Source organism: Triticum dicoccoides, chromosome 3B (assembly GCF_002162155.2).
Source record: "Triticum dicoccoides isolate Atlit2015 ecotype Zavitan chromosome 3B, WEW_v2.0, whole genome shotgun sequence".
NCBI lineage: Eukaryota > Viridiplantae > Streptophyta > Magnoliopsida > Poales > Poaceae > Triticum > Triticum dicoccoides.
This window is the reverse complement of record NC_041385.1, coordinates 848691647-848707225: the sequence shown is the minus strand read 5'-3', so window position 1 is coordinate 848707225 and position 15579 is coordinate 848691647.

The following is a 15579-nucleotide window of genomic DNA, read 5'->3' as shown; positions in this document are numbered from 1 at the left end:
AGGACGAAAAGGTGAATGAAGCCGACTCACAAGTCATATGGGAGGTGGCGCGTGATGACCGTTAGTGGCTGCTCAAGATGCTGCCCTCGAACTTGAGTACGTCATGTGCGACGTCGGCACAGCTGACGACGAAGCAGTGGGTGGACGAGTCGAGGAGGAGGTAGACGAGGGGCTGACGCATCACCTTCCACTTTGGCTCTTCAAGTTAAGAGCTGAAGTTCTGAACCTTCTCTTGCATAGAACATCTGCATATTGTCCAGACTACAGTATCTTTCACAGGCGACTCAATGAACGCATGAGGTATCATTGTGACTCCACTGTTTTCTCTATCATATTGGTTCCTGATTTGTTAGCATACCACATTTCGATGTTGGAAGTGATGAGGACATACAAAACTTGGTGTCCTTTTGCAGTGCATTTGTACAATCTCGCAATATCAACTAGATTAGTGCTTTGGATGTAAAAGAAACTAGATTAGTGATTCCTTGGACCAATCAGTTTGTTGCACCATACATGGTTGACAGAATGCCCAAGGAGACAAACTTGCTATCCAGAATCGGTCTACCTTAACCATAAGCAGGTAACACTCGGAAACAACAAAACACGCACGGCCTTTTCATTTTCATGCCTTCTTCTAATTGAATTGTGTATTGTATGCTCCATCCGTGGAGCAATGAAATAACTCTTCAGAGATTGGTAAAGAGTGCAGAAACGGGGCTTGGTGCATGATTAATCGGAAAAACAACTATCTGGCTTTTCTAATTGCATTATCTGTCTCCACTGGAATGCTTTTTGTGCTACAGCTTCTGAAGACTCAAGTCTGAACCACTCCAGGTCATCGAAAACTTCTTCTGATATATTAACTCTGTTATGGACCCTCTATATTTCCCATATGTATGGCAGGAAACCGTTGACGATCATTTTCTTCTCCACTGTTTTCAGAAAATTCATGATAAAGCTATTGGATCTTTTCTTTCGTATCAAGCATTCCACACTTCAAGCTTCAAGAAAAAATGGCTACTACCATCAGAACTATATGTACCCAGCCATATTCATACATATTTTGTGACAATATGAATCTTAGTTTCTTCCTTTCTCATATGAGCATAAAAGTACCGCTGCAATGCGTGGGGTATCTTCTAGTTTTAGTTACGACTAAGTGCCACACCAATCCATCGCCATCCTGATCCCACATCTAATCTGCAGTATCGTCATCCACCTCGGCACCAGCAGCAGCAGTAGCAGGAGCCAAAGAAGCATCAACAGTAGGTACATCAGCACCAGAAGTTTGGCCATCCTCAAGAGGAACACGCTTCGCTCGTCCAAAATTATTTGGAAGGGGGCGTTGTTGTTGTCTTTGCAGAGGTGTGATAGGTGCAGCCGGTGGTGGTTGGGGAAGACGCTTGAGCAATTCATTAAACTTGTTATTCAGCTTTGTCTCGAACGACTTCTCCATGGCATCTATCTTCTCCATAGCCTCTTCAAAACTGTTTAGCACATCTCCCACCTGGCCACTCATCATTTGCTGAAATTTATCATGCTACTCCTTGTTCATCATGTTCTCCCAGTCAATCTCGTCGGTTTGTGGTCCTGCCATGGTTAGCAGCAATAGAAACACATAAGAATATGATCCTACAGACTACTAGAAAGTTGCGGGGTGTCACAAATCCATCAAGTGAATCTCAAATTCTTACCAGTTCTTACCCAGCAGCAGGTGGTGATCTGCAACCGTTGTAGTCAAAATTCTCAAAGCTTGGACAGAGCGATTACCAGGTGGTGTCATACGCACGGCGTAGATGTATGTTGAGCTGGGAAGACTTATATCTATGGACTTTGTTTTAGGTTTACTTCGAACAAAGAAGGGGAGGGATAGCATATTTGTTGTCGTGGATAGATTCTCGAAAACGGCACACTTTATACCATGTCATAAAAGCGATGATGCTGTTAATGTTGCTGATTTGTTTTTTCATGAAATTGTTCTCTTGCATGGTGTGCCAAATACTATTGTTTCAGATCGTGATACTAAATTCTTAGCCACTTTTGGAGATGTTTATGGGGTAAGTTGGGGACTAAACTGCTTTTTAGTACTATTTATCACCCCCAAACTGATGGACAAATTGAAGTAGTCAATAAAACATTGTGTACTATGCTTAGGGCTGTTTTGAAGAATAATAAGAAAATATGGAAGGAATGCTTACCTCATATTGAATTTTCTTATAATCGTTCATTGCATTCTACTACTAAGATGTGCCCTTTTGAAATTGTGTATGGTTTCCTACCTTGTGCACCTATTGATTTGTTGCCTCTTCCATCTTTGGAGAAGGTTAATTTTGATGCTAAACAACGTGTTGAATTGATTTTAAAAATGCATGAGTTAACTAAGGAAAACATTGAGCGTATGAATGCTAAATATAAACTTGCTGGAGATAAGGGTAGAGAACATGTTGTGTTTGCACCTGGAGATCTTGTTTGGTTACATTTGCGTAAGAATAGATTTCCTGATTTTTGCAAATCAAAGCTAATGCCATGTGCTGCTGGACCTTTTAAGATGTTAGAGAAAATAAATGATAGTACATATAAACTTGAGCTGCCTGCAGATTTTAGGGTTAGTCCCACTTTTAACATTGTAGATTTGAAGCCTTATTTGGGAGAGGAAGATGAACTTCCGTCGAGGATGACTTCATTGAAAGAAGGGGAGGATGATGAGGACATCAATACCATTGTTGCACCCACAGCCCCTGCTGCTATATGTTGGGGAACGTTGCAGAAAATTAAATTTTTTCCTACGGTTTCACCAAGATCCATCTATGAGTTCATCTAAGCAACGAGTCAAGGGGTGAGTTTGCATCTACATACCACTTGTAGATCGAGTGCGGAAGCGTTCACGGGGATGGTGATGAGGGAGTCGTACTCGCCGTGATTCGGATCACCGACGACCAAGTGTTGAACGGACAGCACCTCCGTGTTCAACACACGTACGGGACGATCGATGTCTCCTCCGTCTTGATCCAGCAAGGAGGAAGGAGAGGTTGAGGAAGGCAGCTCCAATGGCAGCACGACGGCGTGGTGTAGTTGGTGCAGAAGTTCTCCGACAGGGCTTCGCCAAGCACGTACGGAGCAGGAGAGGTGTTGGGGAGGGGAGGGGCTGCGCCTTGGATTGTGTGTTGCAGCCCTCCCCTCACCCCTCTATATATATGGGGAAGAGGGCAAGAGGGGCCGGCCTTCTAGAGGGAAACCCTAGAGGGGGCGGCGGCCAAGGGAGAGGGGAAAGAGGGGTGGCTTGCCCCCCCAAGCTAGGGGGGCGCCCCCTTTAGGGTTTCCCCTCCCAAAACCCTAGCCACATGGGCCTAGGTGGGAAGGCGCGCCCAGCCCACTAGGGGCTGGCTCCCTCTCCCACGCAGCCCAAGTGGCCCCCCGGGAGGGGTGGCCCCTCCCGATGGACCTCCGGAACCCTTCCGGTGGCCCTGGTACAATACCGGTATGCCCCCGAAACTTTCCGGTGCCCGTTTAACAACTTTCCATATATAAATCTTTACCTCCGGACTATTCCGGAACTCCTCGTGACGTCCGGGATCTCATCCGGGACTCCGAACAACATTCGGTAATCACATACAAGTCTTCCTAATAACCCTAGCGTCACCGAACCTTAAGTGTGTAGACCCTACGGGTTCGGGAGACATGCAGACATGACCGAGAAGCTCTCAGGTCAATAACCAACAGCGGGATCTGGATACCCATGTTGGCTCCCACATGCTCCTCGATGTTGTCATCGGATGAACCACGATGTCAAGGGTTCAAGCAACCCTGTATTCTATTCCCTTTGTCAGACGGTATGTTACTTGCCCGAGACTCGATCGTCGGTATCCCAATACCTCGTTCAGTCTCGTTACCGGCAAGTCACTTTACTCGTACCGTAATGCATGATCCCGTGACCAGACACTTGGTCACTTTGAGCTCATTATGATGATGCACTACCGAGTGGGCCCAGTGATACCTCTCCGTAACATGGAATGACAAATCCCAGTCTCGATCCGTGTCAACCCAACAGACACTTTCGGAGATACCTGTAGTGCACCTTTATAGTCACCCAGTTACATTGTGACGTTTGGTACACCCAAAGCACTCCTACGGTATCCGGGAGTTACACGATCTCATGGTCTAAGGAAGAGATACTTGACATTGGAAAAGCTCTAGCAAAACGAACTACACGATCTTGTGCCATGCTTAGGATTGGGTCTTGTCCATCACGTCATTCTCCTAATGACGTGATCCCGTTGTCAATGACATCTGATGTCCATAGTCAGGAAACCATGACTATCTGTTGACCAATGAGCTAGTCAACTAGAGGCTTACTAGGGACGTATTGTAGTCTATGTATTCACACATGTATTATGATTTCCGAATAATACAATTATAGCATGAATAAAAGACAATTATCATGAACAAGGAAATATAATAATAATGCTTTTATTATTGCCTCTATGGCATATTTCCAACAGTCTCCCACTTGCACTAGAGTCAATAATCTAGTTACATTGTGATGAATCGAACACCCATAGAGTTCTGGTGTTGATCATGTTTTGCTCGCGAGAGAGGTTTAGTCAACGGATCTGCGACATTCAGATCCGTGTGCACTTTACAAATTTCTATGTCTCCATCTTAAACATTTTCACGGATGGAGTTGAAGCGACGCTTGATGTGCCTGGTCTTCTTGTGAAACCTGGGCTCCTTGGCAAGTGCAATAGCCCCAGTGTTGTCACAGAAGAGTTTGATCGGCCCCGACGCATTGGGTATGACTCCTAGGTCGGTGATGAACTCCTTCACCCAAATTGCTTCATGCGCTGCCTCCGAGGCTGCCATGTACTCCGCTTCACATGAAGATCCCGCCACGACGCTCTGCTTGCAGCTGCACCAGCTTACTGCTCCACCATTCCACATATACACGTATCCGGTTTGTGACTTAGAGTCATCCAGATCTGTGTCGAAGCTAGCGTCGACGTAACCCTTTACGACGAGCTCTTCATCACCTCCATAAACGAGAAACATGTCCTTTGTCCTTTTCAGGTACTTCAGGATATTCTTGACCGCTGTCTAGTGTTCCTTGCCGGGATTACTTTGGTATCTTCCTACCAAACTTACGGCAAGGTTTACATCAGGTCTGGTAGACAGCATGGCATACATAATAGATCCTATGGCTGAGGCATAGGGGATGACACTCATCTCTTCTTTATCTTTTGCTGTGGTCGGGCATTGAGCTGAGCTCAATTTCACACCTTGCAGTATAGGCAAGAACCCTTTCTTGGACTGATCCATTTTGAACTTCTTCAAAATCTTATCAAGGTATGTGCTTTGTGAAAGACCTATGAGGCGTCTCGGTCTATCTCGATAGATCTTGATGCCTAATATATAAGCAGCTTCTCCAAGATCCTTCATTGAAAAACTTTTATTCAAGTAGGCCTTAATGCTGTCCAAGAGTTCTATATCATTTCCCATCAAAAGTAAGTCATCTACATATAATATGAGAAATGCTACAGAGCTCCCACTCACTTTCTTGTAAACGCAGGCTTCTCCATAAGTCTGCATAAACCCAAACGCTTTGATCATCTCATCAAATCGAATGTTCCAACTCCGAGATGCTTGCACCAGCCCATAAATGGAACGCTGGAGCTTGCATACTTTGTCAGCATTCTTAGGATCGACAAAACCTTCCGGCTGCATCATATACAGCTCTTCCTTAAGATAACCGTTAAGGAACGCTGTTTTGACGTCCATCTGCCATATCTCATAATCATAGTATGCGGCAATTGCTAACATGATTCGGACGGACTTAAGCTTCGCTACGGGAGAGTAAGTCTCATCGTAGTCAATCCCTTGAACTTGTCGATAACCCTTAGCGACAAGTCGAGCTTTATAGATGGTAACATTACCATCTGCGTCTGTCTTCTTCTTAAAGATCCATTTGTTTTCTATCGCTCGCCGATCATCGGGCAAGTCTGTCAAAGTCCATACTTTGTTTTCATACATGGATCCTATCTCGGATTTCATGGCTTCAAGCCATTTGTTGGAATCCGGGCCCGCCATCGCTTCTTCATAGTTCGAAGGTTCACCGTTGTCTAACAACATGATTTCCAGGACAGGGTTGCCGTACCACTCTAGTGCGGAACGTGTCCTAGTGGACCTACGAAGTTCAGTAGCAACTTGATCTGAAGTACCTTGATCATCATCATTAATTTCCTCTCCAGTCGGTGTAGGCACCACAGGAACATTTTCCTGAGCTGTACTACTTTCCGGTTCAAGAGGCAGTACTTCATCGAGTTCTACTTTCCTCCCACTTACTCCTTTCGAGAGAAACTCTTTTTCCAGAAAGGATCCGTTCTTGGCAACAAAGATCTTGCCTTCGGATCTAAGGTAGAAGGTATACCCAATAGTTTCCTTAGGGTATCCTATGAAGACGCATTTTTCCGACTTGGGTTCGAGCTTTTCAGGTTGAAGTTTCTTGACATAAGCATCGCATCCCCAAACTTTTAGAAACGACAGCTTAGGTTTCTTCCCAAACCATAATTCATACGGTGTCGTCTCAACGGATTTAGACGGTGCCCTATTTAAAGTGAATGTAGCTGTCTCTAGAGCGTATCCCCAAAATGATAGCGGTAAATCGGTAAGAGACATCATAGATCGCACCATATCCAATAGAGTGCGATTACGACGTTCGGACAAACCGTTACGCTGAGGTGTTCCAGGCGGCGTGAGTTGTGAAACGATTCCACATTTTCTTAAGTGTGTACCAAATTCGTGACTTAAATATTCTCCTCCACGATCTGATCGTAAGAACTTTATTTTTCGGTCATGTTGATTCTCCACCTCATTCTGAAATTCCTTGAACTTTTCAAAGGTCTCAGACTTGTGTTTCATCAAGTAGACATACCCATATCTACTCAAGTCATCTGTGACAGTGAGAACATAACGATATCCTCCGCAAGCTTCAACACTCATTGGACCGCACACATCAGTATGTATGATTTCCAACAAGTCGGTTGCTCGCTCCATTGTTCCGGAGAACGGAGTCTTGGTCATCTTGCCCATGAGGCATGGTTCGCATGTGTCAAATGATTCATAATCCAGAGACTCCAAAAGTCCATCAGCATGGAGCTTCTTCATGCGCTTGACACCAATGTGACCAAGGCGGCAGTGCCACAAGTATGTGGGACTATCGTTATCAACTTTACATATTTTGGTATTCACACTATGAATATGTGTAACATTACGTTCGAGATTCATTAAGAATAAACCATTGACTATCGGAGCATGACCATAAAACATTTCTCTCATATAAATAGAACAACCATTATTCTCGGATTTAAATGAGTAGCCATCTCGTATTAAACGAGATCCTGATACAATGTTCATGCTCAAACTTGGCACCAAATAACAATTATTAAGGTTTATAACTAATCTCGTAGGTAAATGTAGAGGTAGCGTGCCGACGGCGATCACATCGACTTTGGAACCATTCCCGACGCGCATCGTCACCTCGTCCTTCGCCAGTCTCCGTTTATTCCGCAGCTCCTGCTGTGAGTTACAAATATGAGCAACGGCACCGGTATCAAATACCCAGGAGTTACTACGAGTACCGGTAAGGTACACATCAATTACATGTATATCAAATATACTTTTAGTGTTGCCGGCCTTCTTGTCCGCTAAGTATTTGGGGCAGTTCCGCTTCCAGTGGCCCTTCCCTTTGCAATAAAAGCACTCTGTCTCAGTCTTGGGTCCATTCTTTGACTTCTTCCCGGCAACTGGCTTACCGGGCGCGGCAACATCCTTCCCGTCCTTCTTGAAGTTCTTCTTACCCTTGCCCTTCTTGAACTTAGTGGTTTTATTGACCATCAACACTTGATGTTCTTTCTTGATTTCAACCTCTGCTGACTTCAGCATTGAGAATACTTCGGGATTGGTCTTCTCCATCCCCTGCATATTGTAGTTCATCACAAAGCTCTTGTAGCTTGGTGGGAGCGACTGAAGGATTCTGTCAATGACCGCCTCGTCCGGGAGGTTTATGTCCAGCTGGGGCAGGCGGTTGTGCAACCCAGACATTTTGAGTATGTGCTCACTGACAGAACTGTTTTCCTCCATCTTACAACTATAGAACTTGTCGGAGACTTCATATCTCTCGACCCGGGCATGAGCTTGGAAAACCAGTTTCAGCTCCTCGAACATCTCATATGCTCCGTGTTGCTCAAAACGCTTTTGGAGCCCCGGTTCTAAGCTGTAAAGCATGCCGCACTGAATGAGGGAGTAATCATCAGCACGAGACTGCCAAGCGTTCATAACGTCTTGGTTCTCTCGGATGGGTGCTTCACCTAGCGGTGCTTCTAGGACATATTGTTTCTTGGCAGCTATGAGGATGATCCTCAGGTTCCGGACCCAGTCCGAATAGTTGCTGCCATCATCTTTCAGCTTGGTTTTCTCTAGGAACGCGTTGAAGTTCATGGTGACATGAGTGTTGGCCATTTGATCTACAAGACATATTGCAAAGATTTTAGACTATTGTTCATGATAATCAAGTTCATCTAATCAAATTATTTAATAAACTCCCACTTAGATTAGACATCCCTCTAGTCATCTAAGTGTTACACGATCCGAGTCAACTAGGCCATGTCCGATCATCACGTGAGACGGACTAGTCATCGTCGGTGAACATTCTCATGTTGATCGTATCTTCCATACGACTCGTGTTCGACCTTTCGGTCTCCGTGTTCCGAGGCCATGTCTGTACATGCTAGGCTCGTCAAGTTAACCCTAAGTGTTTCGCGTGTGTAAATCTGTCTTACACCCGTTGTATGTGAACGTAAGAATCCATCACACCCGATCATCACGTGGTGCTTAGAAGCGACGAACTTTAGCAACGGTGCACAGTTAGGGGAGAACACTTCTTGAAATTGTTGTAAGGGATCATCTTATTTACTACCGTCGTTCTAAGTAAACAAGATGCAAAAACATAATAAACATCACATGCAATTATGTAGTAGTGACATGATATGGCCAATATCATATAGCTCCTTTGATCTCCATCTTTGGGGCTCCATGATCATCCTGTCACCGGCATGACACCATGATCTCCATCATCATGATCTCCATCATCATGATCTCCATCATCGTGTCTTCATGAAGTTGTCACGCCAACGACTACTTCTACTTCTATGGCTAACGCGTTTAGCAATAAAGTAAAGTAATTTACATGGCGTTCTTCAATGACACGCAGGTCATACAAAAAATAAAGACAACTCCTATGGCTCCTGCCGGTTGTCATACTCATCGACATGCAAGTCATGATTCCTATTACAAGAACATGATCTCATACATCACATATATCATTCATCATTCATCACAACTTTGGCCATATCACATCACATGACAATTGCTGCAAAAACAAGTTAGACATCCTCTAATTGTTGTTGCATCTTTTACGTGGCTGCAATTGGGTTCTAGCAAGAAAGTTTTCTTACCTACGAATAACCACAACGTGATTTTGTCAACTTCTATTTACTCTTCATAAGGACCCTTTTCATCGAATCCGCTCCAACTAAAGTGGGAGAGACAGACACCCGCCAGCCACCTTATGCAACTAGTGCATGTCTGTCGGTGGAACTGGTCTCACGTAAGCGTACGTGTAAGGTTGGTCCGGGCCGCTTCATCCCACAATACCGCATAAGCAAGATAAGACTAGTAGCGGCAAGCAAGTTGACAAGATCCACGCCCACAACAAAATTGTGTTCTACTCGTGCAAAGAGAACTACGCATAGACCTAGCTCATGATGCCACTGATGGGGAACGTTGCAGAAAATTAAAAATTTTCCTACGGTTTCACGAAGATCCATCTATGAGTTCATCTAAGCAACGAGTCAAGGGGTGAGTTTGCATCTACATACCACTTGTAGATCGAGTGCGGAAGCGTTCACGGGGATGGTGATGAGGGAGTCGTACTCGCCGTGATTCGGATCACCGACGACCAAGTGTTGAACGCACAGCACCTCTGCGTTCAACACACGTACGGGACGATCGACGTCTCCTCCGTCTTGATCCAGCAAGGAGGAAGGAGAGGTTGAGGAAGGCAGCTCCAATGGCAGCACGACGGCGTGGTGCAGTTGGTGCAGAAGTTCTCCGACAGGGCTTCGCCAAGCACGTACGGAGGAGGAGAGGTGTTGGGGAGGGGAGGGGCTGCGCCTTGGATTGTGTGTTGCAGCCCTCCCCTCACCCCTCTATATATAGGGGGAAGAGGGCAAGAGGGGCCGGCCCTCTAGAGGGAAACCCTAGAGGGGGCGGAGGCCAAGGGAGAGGGGAAAGAGGGGTGGCTTGCCCCCCAAGCTAGGGGGGCGCCCCCTTTAGGGTTTCCCCTCCCAAAACCCTAGCCGCATGGGCCTAGGTGGGGAGGCGCTCCCAGCCCACTAGGGGCTAGCTCCCTCTCCCACGCAGCCCAAGTGGCCCCCCGGGAGGGGTGGCCCCTCCTGGTGGACCTCCGGAACCCTTCCGGTGGCCCCGGTACAATACCGGTATGCCCCCGAAACTTTCCGGTGCCCGTTTAACAACTTTCCATATATAAATCTTTACCTCCGGACTATTCCGGAACTCCTCGTGACGTCCGGGATCTCATCCGGGACTCCAAACAACATTTGGTAATCACATACAAGTCTTCCTAATAAACCTAGCGTCACCGAACCTTAAGTGTGTAGACCTTACGGGTTCGGGAGACATGCAGACATGACCGAGAAGCTCTCAGGTCAATAACCAACAGCGGGATCTGGATACCCATGTTGGCTCCCACATGCTCCTCGATGTTGTCATCGGATGAACCACGATGTCAAGGGTTCAAGCAACCCCGTATTCTATTCCCTTTGTCAGACGGTATGTTACTTGCCCGAGACTCGATCGTCGGTATCCCAATACCTCGTTCAGTCTCGTTACCGGCAAGTCACTTTACTCGTACCGTAATGCATGATCCCGTGACCAGACACTTGGTCACTTTGAGCTCATTATGATGATGCACTACCGAGTGGGCCCAGTGATACCTCTCCGTAACACGGAGTGACAAATCCCAGTCTCGATCCGTGTCAACCCAACAGACACTTTCAGAGATACCTGTAGTGCACCTTTATAGTCACCCAGTTACGTTGTGACGTTTGGTACACCCAAAGCACTCCTACGGTATCCGGGAGTTACACGATCTCATGGTCTGAGGAAGAGATACTTGACATTGGAAAAGCTCTTGCAAAACGAACTACACGATCTTGTGCCATGCTTAGGATTGGGTCTTGTCCATCACGTCATTCTCCTAATGACGTGATCCCGTTGTCAATGACATCTGATGTCCATAGTCAGGAAACCATGACTATCTATTGACCAACGAGCTAGTCAACTAGAGGCTTACTAGGGACGTATTGTAGTCTATGTATTCACACATGTATTACGATTTCCGGGTAATACAATTATAGCATGAATAAAAGACAATTATAATGAACAAGGAAATATAATAATAATGCTTTTATTATTGCCTCTAGGGCATATTTCCAACACTATACATACTGGACCAATTATTATAGCTCGCGCACGCTAATTAAATTACCAGGTACTTTCGTTTCTTGGTAATGATTCTAATATTCATGAGAATATGATGCTGCCTAAATTGGATACATTTGTTTTGCTTACAAATGAAGGGCCTAGCTTGGAGAAGGATGAACATTGGAGCAAGAACGAGCATGGAGATGATGGCATGCGCAAGGGGAACAAGAACGAAGTTACAAGTGATGATTTCAGGACGTTGAAGCCACCATAATGAGTGCATGAAGCCTTGGACGAAATATACAAGATCCTCTTATATTCGCAATATCCAGAATTGCAATCTCACTTTCTTGCTTGTTCTTCGTTTGCTTGCAGGGACCCTCGTGGTCAGGTTGATCGTGCTCCGGCGAGGCCAATAACCTCTCGGAGTTGGTTTAGCGATTGATAAGGCGCGACGTCCTCGCACGTTCGTAGTCGGATCGTCGAAGTTTACTCCACCCAAAATGATACTACCATCTCATCGAAAGATGTAACACCTTTGCCTCTATCAAGTGATATCAGATTTCCAGGTTGTTCGGTGAGATTTTCCAGTTTTTCATAGTTTAGATCGAGTATGTTCTTCATACCTACAGTCCATGAAAAAGCCACACAAAAATAATTAGGGTTAGTTCATCATATCTGAACCAGTCTGAGCCTTTGCATAGTCTTTTCAGTATTTTGCTTTGTTGAATTTGCGGTTGCATCGTCATGTCAAGTTGCTGGTCTTAGCGTCTAGTGTTTTAGAGTTTCGAGTTCTTGTCATAAGTTGTCACGCCGCCGCTGCACCATCATCATTGCCACTGCCATATATCACCACCAGATCATCATCATCGTCGCGGCCATATATCACCACCGCATCATCATCATCACCGCTACCATATACCACCACTGTACCAACATCATCCACTACAAGAAATATGTCAACTTGTGACCACCACTATTGGTCACTGAAAGGTCACAAATTTCCATTTACGACCTTTTTGTGACCAAAAACAGAAGGTCAAAAGCTGGCCGTCGTAAACTGACTATAGCGACCTTTCTTCTAGAATGGTCAAAGACGTTTACGACCAAAATATTCCTACTGTGGCGTTTTGGTCACTAGCAACCTCCCCCAGGCCACGTAGGCATCCAACGTGGCAAGCTGATGTGGCACAAGATTCAGCCCGGTACAATTCGATTTTCTACATGGGACTAGCCCAACAATTCGGCCTATTTGTGTTTTTTTTCTGTCTGTCAATTTTTGGTTGGGTTCATGGGCCAAGCCCAATATTGCGGCCTTTTTATTTTCTAGGCATTCGGCCTTTTTGCTTCCATTTCTTATTTGGGCCTTTTTACAATCCATTTTCAACCAGGTCCAGGTCATCCAATTAGGTCCCACATGTCAGTTTTCTTTTGTTTCTTTCCTATTTTAAAGGATCCACTAGTGAAATGGGACCAGGTGTGTTGTTTAGGTGCTACACGTCAATTCTCAATTTGTGCAACAACCAATACCTTGATTCAAACAGAGCCAATAACACATAAATTTTCAAACGGCAGCCAAATCATGGCAGGTACTTTACAATCACAGCGGTACAAATCAGGTATTGAAATATAAAATACAGCTAAATATTAACATGTCCTGCTCCAGGGAGCTAAAACACATTGTTGGGTGCAAGTTTTCTTTAGGATTCTTCTCCTACAGTTCCTTGTACAGCAACTTTTGACGAATTAAGGCCAAAATCTGCGAGTTATATATCAGAAAAGTTAGCAATATAATCAAGTGAAGCCATGCATACAACATTCTCCTAAAAATGAAAAATAGCTGCAGAATTTGAGATCTAATAAGAAACTATGCATATAGCATTCTCATAACAGCAAAACTAAGATATATTTGGGAAGGGAAAATGACAAATATCAACCCAGTGCAAGATAACAGAGCAACTATGTCAAAGTTATTCAGATTTCATGATGTGTGAGTCACATTATACATGCATCAAGCATCAGGCGACCAAGCAAACTGTTCTGGAATAGATACAAAACAAGCATGTATTGACCATCTTACTTGTAGCAAGTACATAAAGGTAATCACTTAACAAGCAGCGCGAACATGAACGAGTCACATAACTAAGTACAATCCAATATCCCAGCTGAGAGCGAACATGTATTTGACATTTCAAGGTAGCACTAGTATATTTTAACTTATCTTGCAACCATCAATATAGTTTTCTTATAAGAAAACATATGGTCTAATGCTTATGAGCTAATGACTGTAGCAAGAGTGCTCCCAGCACAATATCACAATTCTGCATTTCTAGCCAGCACAAGGGTTCAGCAAGGGTTCAGCAAGCCAATGCACAATATCACAATTCTGATAACAGTTTCAATTTTGAGTACACATAATTAAAATATGCAAATTGATTGAGCTATAATAGTTTTGATGTGTTTTTATAGTTATGTAGTTCTGCTAAAAGCAAGTTGGAAACTATTATTAGCCAAACATTTTAGCACCTACTCAATGTTTATATCCAAAATTTAAGCATCCAGTTTGTTAGACAAAAGAAATATATGCAAGCAACATCACGAAGAACTCTCCATTAAGTTAATTTTCCCAGATGAATTGGACTGTACAACAAGCTCACTTTTGAAAACAAATTACACCAGGCCTGATACACCAAAGAAGAACCTGGAAAAAATGAAGTTCAACTCCTCATAAGCATAACATCAAACATGTTATGGGCAGAATCTAAATAGAAGCACAGATTTATTTGGGAATAATGCAGCTACTGATCCGAGAAAGGGAGAGGAGCAGCACCACCCCATGACCAACAGTACAAAGGGAGATGAAAGGCATCTCTACCTGTTGTTGCAGTGTGTGCGTAGCAAGTCACCAGAGGGCAGTAGCGTGCGTGCGTGCAGCAGACTTGAGAGAACTAGAGAGCTGCACGCGTTCGGCAGGAAGGGCAGGTTGGCCGCCATGCCAGCTGGGCTTCACTTGCTTGCCAGGAACCACCAACGACGAGCTGCAAATGGTTATGGTCATCAGCAACTCGACAAGGCAGAGCAACCAACAACTTGTAAGTAGTAAATTGCAGCGTATCCCAAAGGCAAAACGTGCCTTAAAAGTAAGACTAGCCAGATGTGGTGCTATCTTCGCAAGCAAGGATCGAATCCCTGACAAATCTATCTACATGTACAGGATTAGAGCCGGATTTCTCCGTAAATTCGTGTCAGCAATAAGCAAGCAGTTGCGCATGCGGAAGCTCAAACAATGAATGAATGAGAGCGACTAGCAGAACTGCAGAAGTAGCAACGCGAATCTACTCGACGCATTAAAAATATATATATATCCCCAGCCCTCCCCTTTTGGGCAGGGACACGCCGGCTACGAGATCTGGAGCTCGGCCACCCAGCAGCACGCGGAGGCAGGACTGGGCCGGAGCACCGACAGCGCAGCGACTCCGACGAAGACAGGCACCTAGGCTTGACTAAACCGTCAGCAGCGGCGTAGGCACGGGCAGGCAGGTAGGCAGGCCGGCGGCCGAATCCGACGGGGATGGGCCCCGTGCAAGGAGGCGCCCGGCGAGCCGCGCCGAGGGATCGGGCAGATCCAAATCGGGAGGCGCGCCAAGCAGGCCGCGATCTGACCAGCCCAAGCGCGGAGACGCGGGCCGCTAGGAGGCGAGCGGGGCGGATCGGGAGGGACTACTTACCGGCGGCCGGGCGGTCGGGGCGAGGAGACGGCGAGGCGCCTCCCTCCTGGCGGAGATGCGCTCGACGAACCTTGGAGAGCAGGACCACGTGTTTGACCTCGAGCACGGGTGGTTAGGATTTGGTGCTCGGGTGGATGACCTCGAGCACGAATTGCTTGCGGGCGAGCACGCGGTGGTGGCCTTGGCGTCTGCAGAGCAACATCCATCGCGAGGCCTGTGGATGGGCGCGGGAGAGGGGGGTCAAACTCCGCCGGAGGGAGGTGGCTGACGCGCGCAGGAATGGAGATGGCCGGGG